Genomic DNA, 23,337 nt, shown 5'->3' with positions numbered 1-23,337 from the left:
AAATCTTACTCCTGCTTTCTGAGCTGTTGTGTTTCTTGATGTTAAGGTTCCAGTGGTTTAAAAAAAAAAAAAAATCCAAGTAATCAGGTTTATATGAATCTCTTTTTCACAATGCTCCATGAAATTCAAAGTGTTTGTCAGAGCCTGGATGAGCTGTATGTTGGATGCTGCCTTTTGTTAGTGGATTTTGATGCTACAATATCCCACCCCCCTGACTGAGTCCTTTTATAAATGCAATTATCCCGGGACAAACTTCCTGAAATATTTGCCGTGGCTTCTCATTTTTATTTGTGGCGGTGCTATCTCAAATAATCATTGAGACATAAAATATTCCTCCACTTTGTTTCCCAAGGAAGTGTTTAGTCTGTAATCACGAGGTCAGACTGGTTAACTTCTGTGCCAGCCTAGAATTGATTTTTGAAAGCGTTTAATCTACGCCTAAGACTCTTTGAATTTCTATTTAGTGAAGGATATGGAAGAGAGCTCTGATGTACAAACACACGTAGTTAAACTGCTGGGCTATCTCGGGAAACTAAAATGCATTTTTCCAAAATTGCAGCTAAACCAGCCCTTTCTGGAAATCACAAGCCTGGTGTGTCTGTGCTGCAGTAAATGAGCACCTGAAAATAGATGGAGGGACTGAGGCTGTTGACTTCCATGAGGGATCTCTCTCCTCAGCCTCCCTGAGAGTTTTGAAGAGTTGGCTTGTTGCTGCTCTTTTATTATTTTCCCATTTTATGAATAGGTCTGGGGAGTGTTCAGCATTCAGTAATAACTATTTTTGCCTCTGCTTCAAATATTTAGAATAATTCCTACATTCAATTTAAACAGCAAAAGTGCTTCTATTTTACAAGAAAAAGAGGAACAGAAATACTTCAAATTTAATTTCCAGGAAGATGATTCCCATTTATAAACCAACAGATTGTATCTTGGTGCTGAAGAGGGAAGTAGATCTAGATTATTTTAATAAGACATCCAGGACCTTTTAATCACTTCTACAGTGATACTAATACCAGTAATAACAGTGATAATGGAAAAAAACCCTGGTGTGAAACCAGGGCTGGAATCTGTTCTTGGTAAATGTCAGAATGTTTCTGAAATTAAAACTTAGCTGTTAATGTAGCTCTGTACTGTATGAATATTAAAGAGGAATAGGGACTAAATTTCTTCCACAGCAGAGTGAGATGTTGTTTTAGAAAACAAACCACGTGGCAGCTCCATTTGCAGGGATGGATCTGGGGTGATTTTAAGGGATGGTGGGGGTTAAGGGCTGCTGGGCTGGGAGCTTGCTGGTCTGAGCCCTCAGACTTGTCTCCTCGTTTTTCCTGTCGTTTACATTTATTGCCATTTATTCACCAGGTTCTTGGGATGGAGGTTCCATGCCCCAAGACTGGAAAACTGTTACCAGTGCTGTTAAATTACAGTTTTGTGTGGTTATAATGCCAGGAGTGAGGAAAGCATGAATGTACAGATACAGTGGGTTTGACATGTTGTGAAATATTTGTACTGTTCTTGTTATGAGAGATGAATTTCTACAAGAAGCCTATTTTGTGGTTCATTTTATAGATATTTGCATTTATAGTTTTCTGTTAAAGCTCAAATATTTTACTCTGTTGGTAAGAACTAACCCTTGGCAAGACTGGAAATGCTTTGACCCCTGTTGGTATTATACCCTTCCTTTTTTTTTTTTAATTTAGTTTTATTTTATTTTTTGTTTCAAATAACTCCTGCAATAGTTTTCCAGCAGTGCCTGACATCCACCAAGGACTGAGCTGTAACTGCATTTGGTATTTCGAACGTTTCACATGAACATGTCTTGCATTCAGATTTGTAGGTTGCAGATCACTTTTTATGTAGAGAAGCCACATGGGTAATTCTGATTTTCAATTACTTGAAGAGTGATTATAGCAAAAGACTGTTGATTCCTTGTGTGTTTGAAGTCCATGGGCATCTCTTGATGAAGCCTTGGATGGTGTGTTGAGGGAATCTCTCCCACCTGTGCACTTGTGGGTGGGAAAAAAACGCTCTTGTACAAAGAGTGGGAGAAGGTGGAGATGTCTGTAGGTATTGCTGTGTCAGCAGAGAGGGGTTCTTGTCAGACTAAGAGAATGTGGGGCCAGACCCTCCCCTGGCATCACTGGGCATGGTGGTATTGGAATTGGGGGGCAAGGCTGAGTTGTGTGAGTGGGAGCTGTGTGTGGTCTCTCCAAAGGGGTGAACAAGTGGCATCAGAATTATTTTGCAAAATGCCTGAAGTCACCCCGGGCACTCGAGGATCCTTTGCCCTCTCGATGGTGCCGGGTGGTGACCAACCTGCAGCAGGTCAAGTGGACCTGGTGTGAGGAGGGTGTGGGCAGAGAGTACCAGTGCAGGGCCAGCAGGTGCCCGTGGCACAGGAGGTGTCACAGGAGGTGTCACGGGGGCTCAGGCTGTGACAGCAGTGGTGGCTTCAGCGTGGTGCCCCTTCCCTGAGGTATTTCTGTACGTGCCCAGAGCACCAAAGCCCACCTCGAACCCACCATTTCCCTGAGTACAACTGTTCACAAATCCACTCCTCAACTTTGCTTTGAGCCCCTTCAGTCCTAAAAAACCCCCAGGTGTGACACCCTTAGCCCCCCTCGCTGCCCCAGCCTGGTGTTCCACCTCACGGTGTTTTAACTCCTCCCGAGGCCGCGCTGAGCACTCGGGGCTGAGCCTGGCACACAGCCAGCCCACAGCCCCCTGCTCGCTGCCAGAGCCACCTGCAGGGTTTGTGGGATGGTTCCTGCCAGGCAATCTCCTGGCACAGCCGGGCACATCCTGCCTCTTGACCTGCCACCTCCGGCTGGAGCTGCTGCGCCCCGAGTGGGGCTGCCGTGGCACTGGGGCCACACTCCACAGAGGCTCCCTCGGCCCTGCCTCTAGGTGAAGTTTTAAAAACTTCCTAGAGTTTCTTATCCTCTCCCTTTGCCTTTTTTTCCCTCCTATTTTTTTGGATATGTTTGCTTTTTTCCCCCCTATTTTTTTCTTTCCCCCCCTCCACGCATTAAATCTCTGGAGCTCCACTTACTGCCTTTGTTGGGGGTTTAACTTCATCATGGAAAGAGTTAATGGGGCCAGGATGCCCCTTGTAGCAAATTATCACAATTTGGGTGACTTTTTATCAGCTGAAAGTCCAGCCCACTGGTTGCAAATAACGATTCCTGCAATTAAACCCTACATCACCAAAATCATAGAATAGTTTGGGTTGGAAAGAACCTTGAAGATCATCTTGTTCCAACCCCCCTGCTGTGGCCAGGTGGAAAAAAAAATATGAGCAACATATTTAAAACTTGTTTGTGTATGCAATCCAAAGATTAAGGCTGATATTTGGGAATTTTTGCCTACTAAGTTTTTAAATCATAAACCAGAGTGTATGTGTGTGCCATGTAACAGCTACCACCAAATCACATGTAACACTCAGTGGTAATTGTGTTCATAATTATGGAGTTAATTGAATTTCTGTAACAGTTAAAATCCAGCATATAAAAAGTCTCCCAAGATTAAATGTTTTAGTTAGGGAAGAACGGGCTCTTTTGGAATACTGAATAAAACGAAAGCAGTTCTCATATACCTGAGGGCTGAAGACTAATAAAATAACCTCCCCAAATGAGACTTCTCCATGAATGCTGTTCCAAACGAAATGGGGGGTCACAGAGAAGCCACGAGTTTTGCAGTGCCCCACAAAGGAGAAGCAGTGTGTGCTGAGGTATTCCAGAACTGGAGACACACGTTAGAGGAGCTGCAGCATCTGCATCTGCCAGGCTTGTGAGCTGTTAGGAGGGCTCTAGAAATGCACTGCTGCCAGATTAGCACTGCTGTTAACAGTGGAATACTGTAACAACGGGCTAGATAGTTGAATTTTGCCTTAGCGTTTGACTGCAAAAGACTGGTATCTTTTAGTTCTGAATTTTAGTTTTTATTTTGTGATCCATTTGGTGTTTTTGTGGCACTTTGGGCCAACTTCAGGCTGATTTACAACTCACCGATTGCACAGGGGAGTTGCAGGATGTTGCACCACACAGAACATGGACCTGTGTGTCTGCTGTATGTTATCAATTGATTTAGCTTTGGAGAGAAAAGAAAAAGGGCAAGAATTGCCAATATGTTTGATATTATACCTGGATATCTCACCATGGGCAGAAGTGTCCTCCTGAAAATGAGAAAGGACTAACAAAAGCATACTGAAGTTCTCTTCTCTTCTCTTCTCTTCTCTTCTCTTCTCTTCTCTTCTCTTCTCTTCTCTTCTCTTCTCTTCTCTTCTCTTCTCTTCTCTTCTCTTCTCTTCTCTTCTCTTCTCTTCTCTTCTCTTCTCTTCTCTTCTCTTCTCTTCTCTTCTCTTCTCTTCTCTTCTCTTCTCTTCTCGAAAAATAATCCCTTTTTTTTCTAAGAAAGAATTTTTTTAAAATTTTACTTTTTGCAAGAACAGCAGCAGCTAAACATTTTGAGCAATGAAATAATACACATTTGGAAAAAAAAAACCAGCCTCAAATGTCAGCAAAGATAGTAATGACCCAGCCCTGCAGGAAATGCAGCTTCAATACCCCTTTTCCAAAGGATCATGTGTGGAGTTTCATTATTTTCTAGTAAGATTCACAGGAGGCTGTTCCTTTTAATATCCTGTTTTTCCTACTGGTGAGATCGACCTGAGTTGGGTAAAATATAAAATATTGATAATTAGACCTCAGACCCCTCATCTTTGGTAGCAGAGTTTCCCCTCACCGCTCCTTCTGTTAAAAAGTTGCCCGTTCGTTTCGGTGGCTGGAATTTATTTTAAATATTCTTGATGTGAGTTGGTGTAGTAAAAAAAAAAAAAAAAAAAAGGGAAGTCCCCCCAAAGTCCCCCGAAGTGCAGGGGTTTATTTGTGTTGTCTCTCCCTCCCAAGCCCCGCTCCCCTCCCCCAGCAGCCGCACTACAAAGCGTGTTGTACAGGGACTCCATTAATCCTACATTTCCTAGATGGTATCTGAGGCACAGTGGGTTTCCACAGAAATTAATTTGTCCTGACAACAGGCCTAAAGATTGGAGTCCAGGGATCACTTGGCAAATTCCCTTTAAACTGAGCACAATAATAAACAGAAAGCTGATAACGACAGTTCTCAAAGACCACACAGAGGCCGGGCCCGAGCCCAGGGCTCGCCGTGGATCCGCCGGTGCCTCCGATAACAGCAGCGGGGCTCGACTCCTGAGAGGAAAATGAGCCCCTGCTTTATGCACCTTTTAATGCCCCAGCCCTGGGCAGGGCTACCTGCAGCCAGCAACCTGCTTTTTTAACTCTTCTCTGCAATAACAAAAGTTCAGGACCGATCTGGCTCCCACTGTTCTTATTTAATATTTTTATTACGTTACACAGCTGGTTTTATGTCTTATTTTTATATAGCTCTAATTTTCTCAGTGCACCTTCCACATGTAAACTAACAACAGTTGAATAGTGGGTAAAGTAGTATTCCCAGGGATGAGTCCAGAAAGTTCACCATTTAAATATATTTTCTTTGAGACTGTGGCAGTTTAGGGTTCAATCGTCTCCTGTGCAATAATTCCTTTTAAGAACATGAAAATGTGTTGTAGATAGACGTATTGCTTGTTTGCTCAGTTTTATTTATCTTTGCCTTTAGTGCTTATTTAAATGCTGTTGTTTTCCCAAAGTTAAGGTAGGGAAATATATACTAGTAACACTGAATAAACAAACATTCATCGGGTGTTTTAGAGCTTGTCAAGATAAGAGTGTTTCAACCTCTGATATTCATCAATATAGAATTTAGAGTTTTGATGATAATTAGGATTTGTGGTGTGTCAGTAAACCCCTGCCAGCTGCATTTCTGAAAAAAGTAATCACAATATTAAGAATTAGGACTGATGGGGTGGTGTTAAGTAAGAGATGTGTTGCATAACTTTTCACTGCTTAAGTAGACGGTATGGAATGATTTAAGTAACGAGTTAGAGAAAGGAGGACAAGCTAAAAAGATGCGTGAAAAATGGATTTTATTATTGAAAGATACCTTGAAAGTAAAGGCTGATTTTTACTCTCAGCATCCAGAATCTGAAATAACAGGCTCTTGACGCAGAGGGGACTGTGTAACTATGTTAAAAGGATGATCCTAAAGGTCTTTTCTAGCCTAAGCCATTCTGTGATTCTCTAAGGCAAGTGGTGCACTTGACAGGTATGGCTGTACCTAAACAGCACGAGGCACCTTTGATCACTTTTAATAGTGCAGATGTTTCTCTGAAGATGAAAACTCAGCACTTGATATATCCAAACTCCGTGAGCCTTGAACGTGGTGCCTCCTCCTCCAACTCCCCCCCCAAGGGAATTCTGCTGGGCTGGAGATGAACAGTCATGCTGAGGCTGTGGATACCCAGGGAGGGCAGGAGCAGCTGGGTGATCCATGTCCATCCCCTCCATCCCTGCTCCGAGGGAGGTGGCAGGATGCCAGTGGCAGCGTAGTTACGGGCCTGGAATGCTGTGCCCTTGGCATTTGTGGTACGGAGGGTTTATGTGTAAAAAAAGTTCTGTCTCACGTGCTTTTCCAGCACAGCTGATGCCAAAACCACCCCTGACTTTGATAAGGGCAGCACCAGAATCGTTGTTTCAGAGTTTAACAAGCTCAGAGGTGGGACTGGCGTCCTGCTGAAGAGGGGAGTTTGTGCCCCACCTCCCCGCTGGAAAACAAACCCTTTTGCTTTCGGTATCGACTTTAAATTAGTTTGTACACCGCAAATGAATCAATTCCAGCCGTTGTATTTTGGAGACGAAATCCAGGACGAGCGGGGCAATTTGTATTTGTCACACCTAAAGAACTCTGTTGTACCAAAACGCAGGGGATTTGAAAACAACTGCTTTTAATGCTCTCCAGCTCCTCTTTGCAGAGCCCGATGCAGGAGCAAATTGACTTGTTGTGCCTCTTAGTTCTGCAAAGGAACAAACCCAAATACTCCCCTCCACTTTTTTACATCCAAATCACTCGGTGCATTTCAGCGTACAAGCTATTAGTTTTTTTTTTGAATTTGGATCAAATCAGGCATTCCCCCCCCCACCCCCCAGCAAATAGTTCTCCAGTGTGCTTTATACATTTGATTCAAAGGCCTGTGTATTATTTGATGTTCTTAGGAGATAAACAATAAACTTTTGAATATGTTTTTTCCATTTGAATACAAGCCTAGGGATGCTTCACCCTGCATCCTAAAGCCTGATTTCCCCTGGGACTCATTATCATGCAGCTCACATGTTCAGTCACCTACACTGTTGAACTTACTATCAAATAACCTTCGAAATGTTACTAGTTATTACGTGTCAGAGGGCAGATTTATGATAAACTAACTTTGAAACAAAATAATGAATTCTCAGCATTCTCTTTCCGGCAGCATTTCTGGTAATTTTGCTGGATTTAGATTTTAAACCAGTAAGTTGCCCTTTTTTTCTCTTATTCTGTCATATAAAACAGCTCCCTCCCCTCATGAAACTTCTCCCTCTTTAAATATGGTTTATGATGATTTCAGCACTGCCTATAAAGAATAAAAATGAGAACATTTGTCTGGGAGCTCCCAAACTGCCCAATGGAATTCATTTGTGATTAAACTTTCAGAGCTTTCTAACTTGGTGAAAGTTAAATTAACTTAACCCTTAGCACAGTCCCCCTGTGTCCAAAAATCCAGCTGGGCAATAGGTGTTTGCAGACAGAAATATTTGCTCCTTGTGCCTTTTACTGCCAGTATTTTAAGGGTTTAGAGTGATGTTCTTGCATTAGAGTGGCAAAAATCAACACTACTGTCTTCTCAGAGAGCAGAAATGTGGTTTAGAGAAGAGCAGAGAGGTTTTCCAAGAGGATATCCTGAGTTTCAGCCCCCCCAAGTCCATATTTAGGGATCTAAATAATTGGCCAGTTTTCAAGAAGGCTGAACATGACCTGGGGGGTTCTGTAGGCACTTGCCCTCTTTTAAATGGCAGCCAGAGTGACCAGGACTGTTAATGAGATTGTCTCAGAGGGATGAAATTCAGGTAGATAAATGCTAAACATTTCTTTTGGAGGTGATTAGAGTACAAAACATCTACAGGTGACATTTAAAAGCTCACTGTGTCAAAACTAAAGTCTGGCTAATTTGGAGAAAATTCGGTGTAGCTGCTCTTGGTATCAATGGAGGTTTTTTTGGTTGTATTTCAGATGAGGATCAGGCAGATTAATGTCTGTAGGACTTTCATCTCCTACCAGACAAAGTCTGGGCTTTGAGGTATCGCTGATCTGTGTGGAAAGTGTCTGACCCAGGGTAGGCCTGTGAAGCTGGGGATAGAACCACCATCTTCAGGGCTCTCCCTCATCTCCTGTGCTCCCCTCGCTGTGATTCTGGTTCTCCAAGGGCATTTCGGGCAAAAGTCCCATATCAGGCTATATATTAATATTGATGCAGCAATTCAGGAGGTAATGCATTGTTAAAATACAAGTTGGAAATGCACCAAATTTAATCACTTTTAGTACCACAAATTATCTCTTTCTACATCAGATAGAAGGGGGGGGGGCTATCATTACAATATTCTATTTTTTAACCAAGTTATTTGCCAGTTCTAACATGCCTTGAATTAAAGGGTAATAAACGATCTGGTGCAGTTGAAGTTTTTCCAAGGAATGCAAGATGTCTATGGGAAATTTAATGGGAAGAGTTAAAAAATGTTTAAAGTAAATACATACTGAGTCAGTAGGTCCATGGACCAGCAGTGCCATGTCAGTCAGTCCCTGTCTTCCTGTGTAGGATGCTGCTGTACATGGAGACCAGTGGGATTTGCCCTTTGCTTCCATGCAATTCCTGCTGCCTAAATGTAGAAAGAATATTTTTATCGCTGATATCACTTCATTTTTGCAGCTGTCTGCTCACATCAGGTTAGTAACATAAACTCTGTCAAAGAGCAATCTCTCCCTTCCACAGGCTGCAAAATCCGCAATTATTATTTAGAGTTAACCTCCTAAGAAAGTGTTCCTTATTTAAACTGTTCAACCCCAAAAAGAATTGTTAGTTATTGTTATCTGAGGACATCCTACAGCCTTCCCTTGGTCAAATAAGGCTCCTTTTGTTTTCAATGGGAGTTTTTTTTTTTCCCTAAGACCAAGCTCCAAGCTTTCATGCGAGTGAGATAAATCCGGTGAAAGTAAAACATTAATTAAAATATATTAAATTTTTTTTTTTTTTAAAAAAAAGGAAAAAGTGTTGAAGAAGAGCTTGGTGCTCAAATAGAGCACTTTTTTTTTTCAGGTCACTTGGCTTTCTGATGTCATTTCTGGCAGATTCGTTAGCCCGGCTCCATCACGTTCTGCTCCGAGCGATAACGTGATGGGAGATGATCAAAGTGAGAACGCTTAAAGGCTCAGGACATTTAAAAACTGTTCTATTCTGGAAATCCATCTCAAACTATAAACAGATTACATTAAAAATCTGTGTTACCCAACATGGTTGCTCATCATCCTTTTTTAGAAGGAACTATTGAGAAGTTTGGGTAAACAGCCTTGAAGTCTTTCTGACGGCAGGTTGAAAATTCCTCCGGAATTTTAGGCAGGCCAAGCCTCTCTGAGACGGAATGTAACCCATTTCTGCTGTTAGGTGTCTTGTTTTAATCTTTCTACTTGAAAGTGGCAAAGCATATGGGTCAGATCACCCACTCCTGCTAATGGACACAATTCCATGGACTTGGGTGTCCAATTATGCCAGCTAAAGATCTGACTGTTGCTGGGTTTTATTTCCTTATTTTTCTTGTCTTCCCGATCTTTGACCCTTTATCAAAGGAATACCGTCTGTAATATGATAATAATATGAAATTCTGAGCTCTCTTTCTAACAATATATCCCAAAGAATTGTCAAGATGCTCACCTTTATGGGAAAAGCAGCTGATGAGCAGTTTCAGCCTCGTGATTGTCTTTTCCTGGCACAGGGAGGAACTTGGTTGCCTCTCCCTGGCCTTGCCGTGGGATATTAACCCTATTAGCATTTCCCTGGAACAATTTCTCTGTGGGATGAGTGAGCAAACAAACTTATTGGCAAGTCAACAGAATGACAGGAGGCCATTTTTCCTAATTTTGGTGCATTTTGGTGCTCAGGAAAGTGAAAAATCTTTGAGTTTTTAAGGGCTACATCCCCTGGTGCTCTCCATCAGTGCGAGGATGGGGCTGGAGCTGGAGGCAGGAATATCCAGGCAGTGTGACCCCTCAGGGATCTAATGGAGCTACCCAGGGGTATGAAGAGGATTTGGATCTCCAAGCAGGATTTGACTATGTATTTTGATTTATGGGCTGAATAGAACCGTGTGTTTTAAGGAGTCATTAGAGTTTGTGATTTGAAATATGCAGAGAGCAGGCTCATGTAGGAAAGGTGCTGGGGGCTCCTTGCACAGGCACAGTTCATTTTAGGAAAAATGGTGGAGAATTGTCTGTGGCAAGAAAACCCTTTACCTCAGATGCTCTAAACCAAATAAGTGATGGAATGGTCAGGAGCAGGATGATCCATTGCTCACTGTGGTGCTGGCTGAGAAAGCAGGAAAAGAAAAAGAGATAGGGAATACCTGTGCTGTGCTTCAGTGTGAAACACTGAGTCCAGATGTATTTTTAATCTGAATTAGTGTTGGTGCTGTTGGTAAAGCCCCAAAAATGCCCGAGAATGGTTGGGGCTTGTAGGTGCAAATAAAGAAAGGCATAGAAGGATGGAGTGGAGCTGGCCAGAGCATGGCTAGAAACTAAATGTTGTGGGAGAAATACCAGGACAATCAATTCAAATCTGTGGTGAGAGGTTTTGGCACCTCCCAGCCTCCCCTGTCCCCCACCCTGGTGCAGGTTGCAGCTCCTCTCCTTGGGTGGCAGCAGCAGTTGCAGCTCATTTGGTGCCCTTTGGCTCTGCCTTTGTTGCAGCTCTTGTTTGCAAGGATGGAAACCTGGAGTGACCCCTCTGCCCTTTCTCGGGGTGATTCCCGTCTCCTCCTCCGTGCAGGTGGAGCTGGGAGGTGAGGGAGGAAGGCTGCTCCTTCCCAATATCCCCACACCCTGCAAGCCCCAGGTGACTGTGCCAGCCGTACCTTCGGTCTCTGCAGATGTGGGAGCTGCTGTTGATCATTTTTCCCCCCCTCTCATCCAACAGCACTTCCCTTCCCAGCTCTAACCCCGGCAGCCCAGGAACCCTGGATGCAGCCCGCAGTTCCTTCCCTTCACCTCATCACCGGGGGAAAAGGCTGCCTGGCCATGACAAACTGTGGCTGGCTCTGTGATTTGTGTAAGCTCAAATTTTCCACTAATTCGCTTCTATAGACTCGGTGGCAAACACAGCCCGGGGCTGCTATAAACCACGCGAAACCGCGCTGCTGTGGCCGCAGAGGGCAGTGCTGCCAGCCGGGGAATCGCTGGAGCGTGCCAGGAGCCGGGGAAGGAGCGGAATGGAGCTCTTGCCGTGGTGTGGGAGCAGCTCCAGCCCTTCCACGTGGTGGTTCCAGCCCTGACAGCCCAGCCCGGCCGGTGCAGGGACGCTCTGGCTGGACCATGGGCAGGAGCCAGCGCCGTGTCCTGGCCACCACCCTGCCCTGGGTGAGTCCCGGCTGCCTAAAACCAGCCACTGTTTGGGGCTGTTTGTTGGAAAACATCGTGTCTTGCTCTCCTTGGCTCTCCTGCAGCTTCCACTCGCGGCAGGGCTTTGTTTTGTGCCAGGATGCAAAGCCCCCAGCGTTAATTTTCTGTATAACCCACCGATGGATGATTTCTGAGCATTTTCCTCTAAGAACAGCCAGAGTGGCACATGGGCTGATTCCCCAAATGATTGCTTGTCTTGTTACAGGGAGCTGTTGACCTGCTCCTTTCATGTCACAAGTCTGCATCTAACTGCTCTCTTAATCCAGCCTACTTCCTTCTTTTTAATGAAATTGTCCCTTTAGCCCTTTTCCTGGGCTGGCTTTTCAACACTAACATTAGAAACAGGCTGCTCAGTTCTTTCCTCTGCTAACATCTTGCCCAGAGCTAACTTGCAGCTTCACTCTGTCAGCTGTAAGATATAGATATACTGTTGTCTTAATTACTCATATTTCTCCTGCTGCTCATAATTCTGCTTGTTCCACCAAAGAGCTCTTCAGAGAGCTTTGCTGCTTCCCTTTCCCTTTCTTTGGGGGTTTAAAGGTTGTCAGATATATAAACGATCCTTGTTGCAGAGCTTTGGTGGTGACAGTGTCCTTTGTGGGGAAGATTTAGGGGGATGGGAGGACTAAATACGGCTGCTTTTAGGCTACATCTCTGTGGAAGGAGAGAACACACACAGCACTACCTTGCATAACAGAGCATCAGGGAGGGTGTTTGGCAAATCCCTTCTCTAATGAACAGCGAGGCAGCTGTTTCTTCTGCAGCTTAAAGTGTAGATGCTGATTGTCAGGAGAAGGGTTTTCTTTATCCAGCACTGATTATCCGTGGCTGTATCTGGCTGACTGCTATTCCTCTAAAAATACTGTTGAAAAGGGACTGGACACTTAAAAAAATCACTGCTGTGCCACAGGGAAGCTGTAGTCCTTCGTGGTTTCAGCTCTCTTTTATGATTATATACCACTGTTACTGTTATCTCTGTTAATTAATCTGTCTGCCACAGCAAGGATTGCATGTTGAGTAATGTAGAGCAGCCTGACAACGCGACATCCATGGTTTTTTGGCAAAGGTTTGAACAAGTTTGGTCACTTCTGTGAGCTCTCCAGTGGGTTACACCTTCGGCCAAAGTCCTTCCCTCCTGCTGTTTGGGGTCCACTCTCCCTTTTAGCAGCCCTCAGGTCTGAGGTAGTTCAGTGGCAGAATAGATCTTAGTATTCAGCTGGTTGTCTCAGTTCAGCTGGCTGACAGGTCCAGGACTCAGCACTGTGAGTTTATTGTTAATTGAATAAATTAGGAGCCTGTCAAACTGCTGTGGTTGAGCCTGTTTCCATCAGAAAGCTTGTGCTGGTGGAGTGACTGGAGGTGGGACTGGGCAGGAGAGGGGCTTAATCCCCCCACTCCAAGTGTTGTGGTTGCTTTACATATACATATATTTAATAATTATCTGGTGAAAGTGCTGTGCAAGTGTACAGGAAGAAACATTTTCACAGCAGAGCAGTGAGAGGTGAGGACACCGAAGGTAACACAGGGGTTTAAACTGACCCAATAGCAGGAACAGGCAAATAAACAACAGGCTGCAGCAAGTCATGACCAAACTCTTGCAGTATCACAGGTGTAACTAGAGAGTCTGTTAGAGGAAGCAAATGGAACCGGATGAGGGAAATTGGTGAGAGAAATTAGAAATAAAGAGCAATTCGGGTCAGTGTAGAGGAATAGCGTGGAGAAAACAGCTCTTCAAGGCAGTGCTCTGCTCTTGAGGAGCTGAAAGGGATCAGAGGAGCTGTCTCAGATAAGTCAAGTTCCAGACAAGGTCACAGGAGTCAGGACACTTGGGAGTGTCTCATTTCAGACCATCGTCTGTAGGAAACTCAGAGTCAGGGAACACCATCGGAATAACACACAGGGCAACACAGCCCCAAGGCTGGACAAGGGGGCTGGGGAGGGTGGCCCTGATAAAAATCCTGGTTCCCTGGCATTTGCCACAGAATTTGTGCAGAGCCAACAGACCTGTGGTCTGTGGTGCTCACTGTGGGCCCCTGCACCTCTCCTGTCTGCAGGGTGAGCTCTGCCTGTGGACAGGCTGCTCCAGCATCTCATTGCCTTTGCAAAAGAACCACCAAGGTCCACAGGAAGGACTCTGGGGCCACCAGCTGAATCTGGTGCTGCTGTGAGGGCTGGTGGTGCTGTGAGGGCTGGCTCTGGAGGCTGCAGAGTGCAGGTGGTGAGCAGTTATTTGGCTCTATTTGCTCAAGGTTTCCTTTTGGAATCCCAGCACTGTCTCCTGAGAGCAGCTCTGAGGGCACGGTGGTTGGTTAAATTGGTGGCCATGCAGCTGCTTTGGCACCCAGTCCACTCTGGCAGCTACTCCACAGTGAGTAATTTCCTGCCCAGAGCCTCCTCTGCAGGGACGTTGGGCGAATGCATTGACCTTGTGCCTCAGCTCTCCAAATATAAGGATGTTTCCCTATTAGCTCCTCTCCACAAGCCCAAGGGCTGTTAAAAGAAGTAGGTCTCGTGACTGTGTGGTACTTGGATGCCATGGTAATGTAATTAGCTGCACAGCAATCTTACTAAAAATGTCCTTGGTGGAGGAGAGGATGGGGTGGGGGCTCCTTTCGAGGAGGGATGTTAAAGGGGAGGAAGTTTCCAGACCTGTGGCTTCACCACAACTTGGCTGCACAGGCCAAGTCCTTCAAGGCAGGTGTGAACCCAGAGGTTCAGAGCACAAAGTTTCCTGCAGTGTCCACGGGAGAGGGAATGCAGCACAAGCCATTAGGAGTGTTAATGGATTATGTAACAGCTTCCCACCCCCAGCAAGCCTTTGGAAATTTTCATGTGGTATCTTGGGCTAAAAGCCTTTTTGAGCAGAACTTGAAGTAAACTCTAGAAAAGTATTCCCATTATTATCACTTTTTCTTTTTTTTTTTTTTTTTTTTCCTTTTTTTTTTTTTTTTTCCCCCTCTTCAATGTTATCTATGGATCCAGGAACTTCTGGGCTGCTGAATCTGAAGGAGAGAGACACGGAGCTCTGCACGGCACTTGGAGAGCTGCGGTGCAGGAAAGCTGTGCTGCTGATTAGGTTATATCTCTGTTCCTCTGCCAAACCCTCAGACTTTGGCAACCTGGGTCTTTTTTTTCCCCCCTTTTATATCCTTTAGGTCTTTTTCCTTCCTCCCTCAGCATGACCTCTGTGGCCATTTTTTGCTAAATGTGACCCTCATTAAACATGAGGACTTGTATCAGCATCCACTAGACAGATCCTCCCAGGCTGCTGAGGAATCAAAGAACTCCAGAATCCTGGAGTTGTGTGAAGCATTTGGAGTTAAAACTCAGCTCTGGTGAGCTGGAAGTTATTGTAGAGTTGTTTCACCAAGCTCTATTCTCAGCTGTGTCGTCCAGTGAGGAAGAAATTAGTTTCTCTCATTTATGGTTAACCCAAATGCACATTTATCTAAGAGATTATAGTCTGTATTTTTGAGTGAAATGAAGACTAATAAGAGTAATAAAAAGTAAGGTTTCATAGTGACATTTAAAAAAAAAATTAGGTGAGATAATGCAGTGATGCAATGGAGGGTGAGCTGGGATTTGGTGTCTGTTCGATGGATTTCTTTATTTAGGTGTTGTTCCCCTTCACTTGAATTTTCTTGCCTGTTAAGACAAGGCTCAACCAGCCCTATTCTCCATCCTGATCTCAGCTCAAGTAGTTGAGTTGAGATTAACTTTCTCATGCAAGAAAGATTGCCCTTTGTCACCTGAGTCAGGGTTTTAAGGCATGAAAACTGTTCCTCAGGAAAGCGGCATTTTAACTCCTGACATCTCCTGCTCTGTGCGGGGTTAAAAAGGACTCCCCTTCACTGCAGTTGCTCAGAGTTTGCTCTGGGTTGCAAAAGTCTGGAAGGTCACCTTGATCACTGCTCATCAGTGTGGCCCTGACAGCGTGTTCTCCACGAGACAGCCCAGTGCTGGGGTTTAATCCAAATCTGTTTAATCATATATAATCCACAGAATTCAAATATACCAACCGAGGATCCGGTTTTAGAGCCCTACTGAGGGAGGGAAATCTTGTGTTGTCACAAGTCCTGCTGACATCAGTGGGGTTTCTTATTGATGCAGGACTTAGTGCTGGCACATGCAATTACAGCGAAATTTGGGGTTTAGCATATTTGCAATCTGCTGTATTTTTAGGAAGTTGTTGCTTGGAGGTGAGTAAATGGACTCTGGGCCACATCTACCAAACCCCCTGAGTTGTGCCAAGTGGTCATTCCAGGGGAAAGATGTACAATAATCTGGAATTATCTGTGATGCTCTCAAATATCCTAAAGGTTTGATTTATGTTTTTGACTTTTCCCTTTTGACTTTTTCACTTGATACAAATTAAAAAATCCTATGCTACCCTACCTCCCCCCCACCCCAGGCTGGCTTTGTTGGGTCAGAAATGTTTCAACAGCAACAAAAAAGTAGGATTTGTCAGCATAAATCATACTCTGCTGTTATTGCAGTGTTATTTTCATCTCCAAGACACCAATATCTGATCACACCCCGTTTGTAACTGTGGGCTGATGCCTTTGTAGCCCCGTAAGTAAAAAAAAAAACCTGCTCCAACCATGGGTAACCAAACAGCTGAGTAATCCTGTTGAAGCCAGTCCGTGCACCCATTAACTGTGCAAACTAATCCTTAAAAAAATGATGGAAAGGGCAAAAAAGAAAACACCACGGTTTCCAAGCCAGTGAAACTCCAGATGTGCTTAAAGTTAAATCCTGGAATGAATAAACAGTGCATGATCCGAAAGGCTGGATCTCGTAGCCACAGTTTGTTGCTTACCCAGTGAAATTGTAAAATAAGGTGAACTTTTTTCAGCTTGCAAACTGTGTCACCTCTGGTGCATTTCTGCCTTGACTATATATATTTTTTTTTTCTTTGTGGCCATTTTGCAGTTTTCTGTGGATTTGTTTTGACTGTAAATAGGCACACACATTAGCTAAAGCCAGATAATTTTCTCCTGGCCAGCTTTGCCAGTAAATCACTGAGCTATGTAATTGGGTTTGTGTAAAATTATGCATCGTGGACTTGGGAATAGGTAAAACAGAAACAAGAAGTTGATTTTTGTAAATATAATTTTTTCCATACAAAACTTCTGTTTGAACTAGTTTTGTTTTTTTTTTTAGTTCCCTGTCATGACCATTCTTTAAATGTTGAATGAAAATCAAGCTACAGGATAAAACCCAAGCAAAATTGGTAATAATTTCTGGTTTGGCTTGTAGGTGGAGTTGAATACAATGTGATTAACTACAAGCAATGTGTTGTGAAGATGATGGTATTCAGACACATACCCAAACAATTTGATTCAGATAAATTGGATGCAAGACTTTGACCAGCGTGAGAAGAACAGGTGAGAACCCTTGAGACTGAAGCAGAAATAATCAGTATTTTGATGGTCAGGAAAAATATTGCTCCAGTAACACAATAGATCCATTAGAAACTCAAAATACTAATTACAATCTGCCTAAAGACTTATTATAAATGAAGTGGAGATAGAAACATGTTTATATTATGGGGAGGCTTATTTGCAGATAAGCAGGAAACCAGTCACACATCTTCACAAACATAATTTTAGCTGTTTTAATTAGCAGGTTTGCTTTGATTTAATTTAATTCAGCGATTCCTTCTATCTTTCCTGACACATGTGCAAATCAAATGTGCTGCCCCGGCTCCTAACACCCCGTTTCCTTTCTCCTTTCTGTTGTTGTTGTTGTTGATTCTGGAGTGTCCCTGCCCCTTCCCAGATGCAGTGTGGGGATGACAACTGCACCTTTCGGGGGGCTCTGCTCACCCCAGCGCTCACTGAGTCCCCAGGTGCTGGCAGCCAGGGTGCCAAAGGCCAGCAGAGTCCCAGCAGCCTCTGGTTTCCAATCCTTTTAAGGGCTGAAATGACAAAAATAGGCACTTTTTTTTTGTGTAGTTGTGGTGAAAGTGAAGCGAGCTGTTGGTTTGTTTTTTGTTTGTTTTTTTTTTTTTTTGCTGTAGAGCAAACCCTACAAAGAAGCCCCACGTGTACCTTTAGCAACTCACTGCAGTGTGTGCATCAACTTGGGGTTGATAAACAAGCTTTAAAGCTGTCAGAATTCATCTATTTAATGTTTGGAGATTTGGTGGTTTTGTTTAACAGTGAGAGTAGTTATTGACAGAATAAGAACACATAGTCCAGGATAAAATCACAACATTAACATACTGACAAAAACCCCAATCTGTGTTGACTTTGCTGAGCTTTTTGTTGGTCTGAGGGCTTGGAAACTGTTTTTTTTTTTCTTCTTTATGTGACAAAAGCAATTGGTAACACGCCAGGTGTTGTTCTCCCTTCCCTCTCCACCCCTCCCTTTGCAGTGTCTCACAGCTGTATGAGAGGTAATTAAAACAATCACTGAAATGTTTCAAAGCTGTTGTAGCCTTTAGTTGACTTTTAAAATTCCTATTTGAAGAAGAATGGTAAAATTAATTTGTATCCGGCTCAGCAAAGTGCTCTTTACTTGAGCAATGGACTTTACAACATTGCCAACAAAAAGAATGAAATTAATATTATACTTGCCTTTATCTGGGGTTATTCTGTTAACTGTTTTATACTGGAAATTAATTTCAATACCGTACAGATGCCTACAAGTCATGAATGCAGCAGTTCTAGCAGTCAGTCACACAGCTCTCCTAGTTCCTCATTGTGGGTAAAAATAAGAATTCATCAGGAATAAACTTGCCAGGACAATTAAATGATTATGCCTCTAGATAACAGAAGGACAAAGTTTGTATTATTGGGCTGTAAAATATGTAAGAGTGAAAAGTGCTGCTAAAGAAGTACTATGTGGTTATTTTGGAAAGAATGGTCATTTTACAAGTTTATCTTTCTACTGAGAAAAAAATCCTTTGGAGCCTGGGAAGCAGACTTTGGGACTGGCATATTTTTTAACGTGGAAATGCTCTGCTGTTTTTCTTCTCTCTCTTTTTTTTTTTTTGTGTTTCACTTCCCTCCCTCAGCAGGGCTTTGGAAACCTTGTAATTCACCCCTTATAGAATGTTTGGTCTATGGGAGAAGATTTTTATCCTTAAAATAAGCTTCCCTGTAATATATTCTATTTGATGCTTAAAAAGCCTTAATCTTTACAAACCAGTGTGTTATATCAGTGCAAAATCCTTCTCTCCCCTTTTACCCTTCCCTCTCTGTCTGATTTGTCCCTCTTTGGGGGTTGCCACTTCCCTGGCATGGGCAGAGAGGGGGCAACAAAAGGTAAGTTGAGGAATTTTCGGGATGAATTGGTTCAGGCTTTGAAATGATAATTAAAAAAAAAAGAAGGAAAAAGCCTTGTAGGGTGGAAGGTTTTGCATATCCCTCGTTGGTGTGTGGGGAATCCTTGCCTGGTATATAAGTCAATATGTGGATAAAGCAAGTTTTTTACATTTTCCCTCATGAAAATCTGAGAGATACCAGGGAACAGTGTGCAAACCAAAAATATCAATACCAATAAATACAAATAAGGGCTTTCCCCCATCAAATTTAAAATATATGTCTATTTGTGCAAATATTTCATATTGAGTAATGGCAGCATAACCTCTTCCTCTTTTTTTGCTCCTTTGTGAACATTTCTAACTCCTTTATGAATGTTTCTAAACCCTCTCTGGATGTTTCTAAACCCTCTGTGGATGTTTCCCGCCCCCCACCACACAAGTACTGCAAACAAATTTACAAACGTGGATAAACCCACGACTTAAACCCTCATCTGTGCCTTTGCATCCACACAACTCAACCTGACAGTGGATTTTTGCCAGGTGGAACAAAGAGCAATAAATTAGTTTTGAACATTTATGATCTTGCATTATAAAGACTCCAACAGACTGTGTTCAAAATCAATTGTCAGTGTGATGGGGGATTAATAACTGTGGGACCGTAACCTTTTCCGTATCCACAGCCTGGGGAAGGGCACGTTTCAAGATCTGCTGCCATATTTCATTATTGCCACCTCTGTTTGAAAGACCTTTTTGATGCTTTAAAAAAAAAAAAAAAATAGAGAAACAGATTAGTTTTTAGTAGTGCTGGATGAATAACTCGTAATTAATAATTCATTCCGTGAATTTTCGCCTTTTATTCTGTAGGAAGAATGAACAAGAAAAAAAAAAATAGTTGTCAAAATTTTTCTGTTGACTGATTAGGTCGAGTGTTTTTTTTAATCAAAAGTAGGAATCAGAATTCAGGGTGTGTTACGTATTTGTGATTGATCAGTCATGTGGTCTTGGTTTAATTCCCCAATTAATTGAGGACAAATACTAGAATAAATTTCATGATCAAATATTTGAGGAGAGTGTATTTAAAAAGCCCTTTCCACACGCAAGCCAAGCTTAAAATCAGGTTTTGAAAGGACTCTTGAAAGTAAAATTCTGAGTGCATGAAAATGGCTGGAAAGGAAATGCAAATGAGGCAGGAATGTGGCCAAGCCAAGTTCATTACAAGACACAAATGAGTTTCTGAGACTTCTACAGCATTTTCCAGCTGGAATTTTCCCTTCTTAGCTCCAGCACCCACTTTAGGAGAAAACTAGTAAATACTGGGGGTAAATCTGGGAGCAAGGGAAATGAGAGGTTTATTGAATTTCCTGACCTCCCCAGCTACCATGCTTTAGTGTTTTATGATTGCAAAATGTTTTATAAACATTTTATAAATGTTTATAATGTGTTGAAACCACCTGAAGAATTGTCATCCTTGAGCTTTCTTTGCATCCCACCCATGCCAGGCCGCCTGGCCTAACAGGCACCTGTGACTTCTCCCGCATTTTTTTTTTCATATATCCACTTTATTTTTCTTCCTAAATAGAGATAAACCAGTTAAATATTTCCCAACAAAATAACACATGTAATCTCCAGGGCCGTGCATACCATCAAACTGTCATTTCCTTCGATTAACCTCCACCCGACCTCCCTCCCCGAGGCGCTTCCCGAGCCTTTTGTTCCCCCTTTCCAGCGCTGAGCTCCATCAGGTGAGGGCATCTGTCACTCAGGAGCTGGACACTCCACTGCACGACTCAGTGGAGATGCTGGGATGGAAAACCAGGCAGGATGTCCTGGATTAGACAGTCCCGAGCTGGATGTGGCTAGAAATGCAAAGGAAGAAGAGCTTGGGCGAGCTCAGTTTTAAGAGTCTATTAATTGTGTTATGAATATTATGAAATATTTAAGACCAGAAGAGGTTCAGGACTCAGATCTGCAGGACTTTCGTTGTAACTCCTTCGTTGTTCCCAGTTTGAGGAGAATAAAATTCGTGCCAGGAGAGGATCAGAGTTAAGAAATCACCTCCTTACAAAGGCAGAGTTTGGAAATTGCCAGGGGAATTCATTTTGTCATTTTGAAACCCAACAGGTCTGTGCTTAACCTCAGCTTTTTTGTGGACAGATAGCAAGAAAATGGAATTTAGGAAGAAGTCCAGTTGATCTTAACTAACCTGTTTGTGGATGGCAGTTTGAAAGAAATGTTGATGCCTGGGAACCTTTTATTTATTTATTTATCTATTTATTTATTTATTTAATCCTGAGAATTCATTTAGGGTGAATGATATGGAACTGATATATGAATGCAGACAGATCATCAAACATTGGGTTGACAGCAGTGAAGAGCAAACATTGAATCCCTAACTTCTGCTTGTGGAACTTTGAGTGCACTGAGGAATTTTGAGGAATGTTCTTTGGAATGATAAGAGAGGCCATGTGTGATGAAGAATCTCTTCATCCCAATGGGGGCTGGTGCAGTGGCTCATGGTGGTTCCTAAGGGCTGTAACTATGCCCCTTGGTCCTAATTTGACTGTTCAACCTCTCAAATCTTTTGCTGACAGATTAAAAATGTGCCATCAGAAGCCTCGGCATCACATCAGTTCCTATGGATAATGGTTGACTCATCCCTTAAATCAGTCTCTGACGAAGTAAATTGGTCAGAATTCCTCATCATTTCATCATCAGGCATAATTTACAGATCTTCTATGGTTTTTCTATTTAGAGTCATAGAAACATTTAGGTTGAAAAAAGGCCTTTAAGATCATCAAGTCCATTTTTTGCCCTATCCCAGTTTGTCCTTTTTTAAATTATCCCATTAAAGTTTGAAGAACAGAGTCTATATATGCAGCATTCCATGATTTCTACTCAACCCCCAAGATCATGAGACTTGTTGAAAAATAGAGAGTTTTAAAATAAGAAAGAACTGCACTTTAAGATTATTGTGCAAATATTGAAGGGTGGATCTATTCCTTCTGCCAAGAGTTTATAATCTATTTTTTAAGTTTTTATTCATGCTGGCTTCCCTCCTCCCCCCATTCCAGGGGCATGTTACATTTATAAGTCATGAGGAAGCAGATATTCCAGATGCAGAGAGATGTTGGTGAGAACTGATGGGGCTGGTAATTCTGTACCAGCCAACAGGACCAAGGGTCCTGAAAAAATAGAAAAAAATAATGAGATGATTTTACAGGGATTGTAAAACAACCCCAGATTTGGAGAAGATGTGACCTGTTATCATCCCTGTTAAGGTTTTTTGCAAATGGTTCTCCAGAAAAAAAATCAGCATTTTCTGTGAAATCCTCCCCAAAACCAACCTGCTCTGCAGTCAGGGATGTACTCACCTGGTGTACCAAAGAATTTAAATAAAAGAACAAAAAAGAAGCTGGAATTGCCTCAGGGATTGAGGTCAGGTGAAGGTTAATCAAAGGAAATGACAGTAAAATGGCATTCAGAGCCCTGGGTACATTTTTAATCATTCCTCTCTCTCTGGCTCATAAAAGACATGAAAAATGTCCAACTTTTTGCCATTGTGTTTAGTTAGGGATGGCTTTTATTTTTGTCTTGGTTGTTTTAAAATATCCTTTCTATTCAGTTTCCCTTGTAGTTTTAGCTCCTGAAAACTTGCTTTGCAGTGCCTTAAAAATGTGTGTGGGAAATTGGGAATGTGTGTGTGTGGGGAAGAAGAATGTTAAGAAAAGGGAGTAATTTTCCCCAGAATATCTCTCATTTTAACTTCTCTTTCTGAAGTGATGGATTTTGAAGGATTTCTAGAAGTCATGAGTTTAGGGAATAAATACTCAGAAAAGCTAAATATTCCCGTTATCACTCAGGTGTCAGGTTAAATGAAGTCCATGATTGCAACTACTGGAAACAAGAACAGGTTTTTTTTCCCACTCTGTTAATCTACAAGTTATTATTCTGTTTTTAAGTATAGGTGGTTTGTATATTTTTTGTCAAAGTATCAGAATAATCCTCGTGATCTCAGTGAAATGTTGGAGTCATGTCCTAATTTGCAGACTGTTGGTTATGTTCTGATTTTCTTTATGTGAAAAGGCCCCGGTTGGGAACTTTTCCAAGTTAGGAGTCGTCACTTTGTGCCATTCACCTCAGATAACTTTGCCATAACTACAACAGGAATGGGAGCAACTTTATGTAACTTATAAGAGCCTAAGGCAACTTTTAAAAAATGTGAGCAATGCTTTTTTTTTTTTTTTTTCCCCAACTCTGTTTTTATAGTTCCCTTCCTCCCATAAAGCAGAGGATCCTAAAGGGTGTGGATTAAACCCAAGCAGCTCTTAACTGAGGTGACTCGGTGTAGCACCTGTGCTCTCCCTGCTCTTCAGACCAGCCTGGAATGATGCAGTTAGAGCTGAGCTTGGGCAAGGCCCAACGTGTGGCTTAAAGAAAAGTTGTCTCTGCAGCCCCCC

At 42.7% G+C, this 23,337-nt stretch overlaps 1 long non-coding RNA gene across 3 annotated transcripts in view; it reads left to right on the top strand.

Moving 5' to 3' along the window:
- The window catches only part of LOC114062062, a 78,065-nt gene that overhangs the window by 8,361 nt on the left and 46,367 nt on the right, over positions 1-23,337 (top strand). For all 3 annotated transcript variants that reach the window (XR_003572303.1, XR_003572302.1, XR_003572301.1), the window contains exon 2: positions 16,870-16,997. This is a non-coding gene — a long non-coding RNA (uncharacterized LOC114062062). The remainder of the gene's footprint in view (positions 1-16,869; positions 16,998-23,337) is intronic.

This window comes from Empidonax traillii, unplaced genomic scaffold (genome assembly GCF_003031625.1).
Source record: "Empidonax traillii isolate 1590-97213 ecotype Southwest subspecies unplaced genomic scaffold, ASM303162v1 scaffold380:size670999, whole genome shotgun sequence".
NCBI classification, from domain to species: domain Eukaryota; kingdom Metazoa; phylum Chordata; class Aves; order Passeriformes; family Tyrannidae; genus Empidonax; species Empidonax traillii.
Note: the sequence above shows the minus strand (reverse complement) of the source record. Positions and strands in the feature narration are given on the sequence as shown.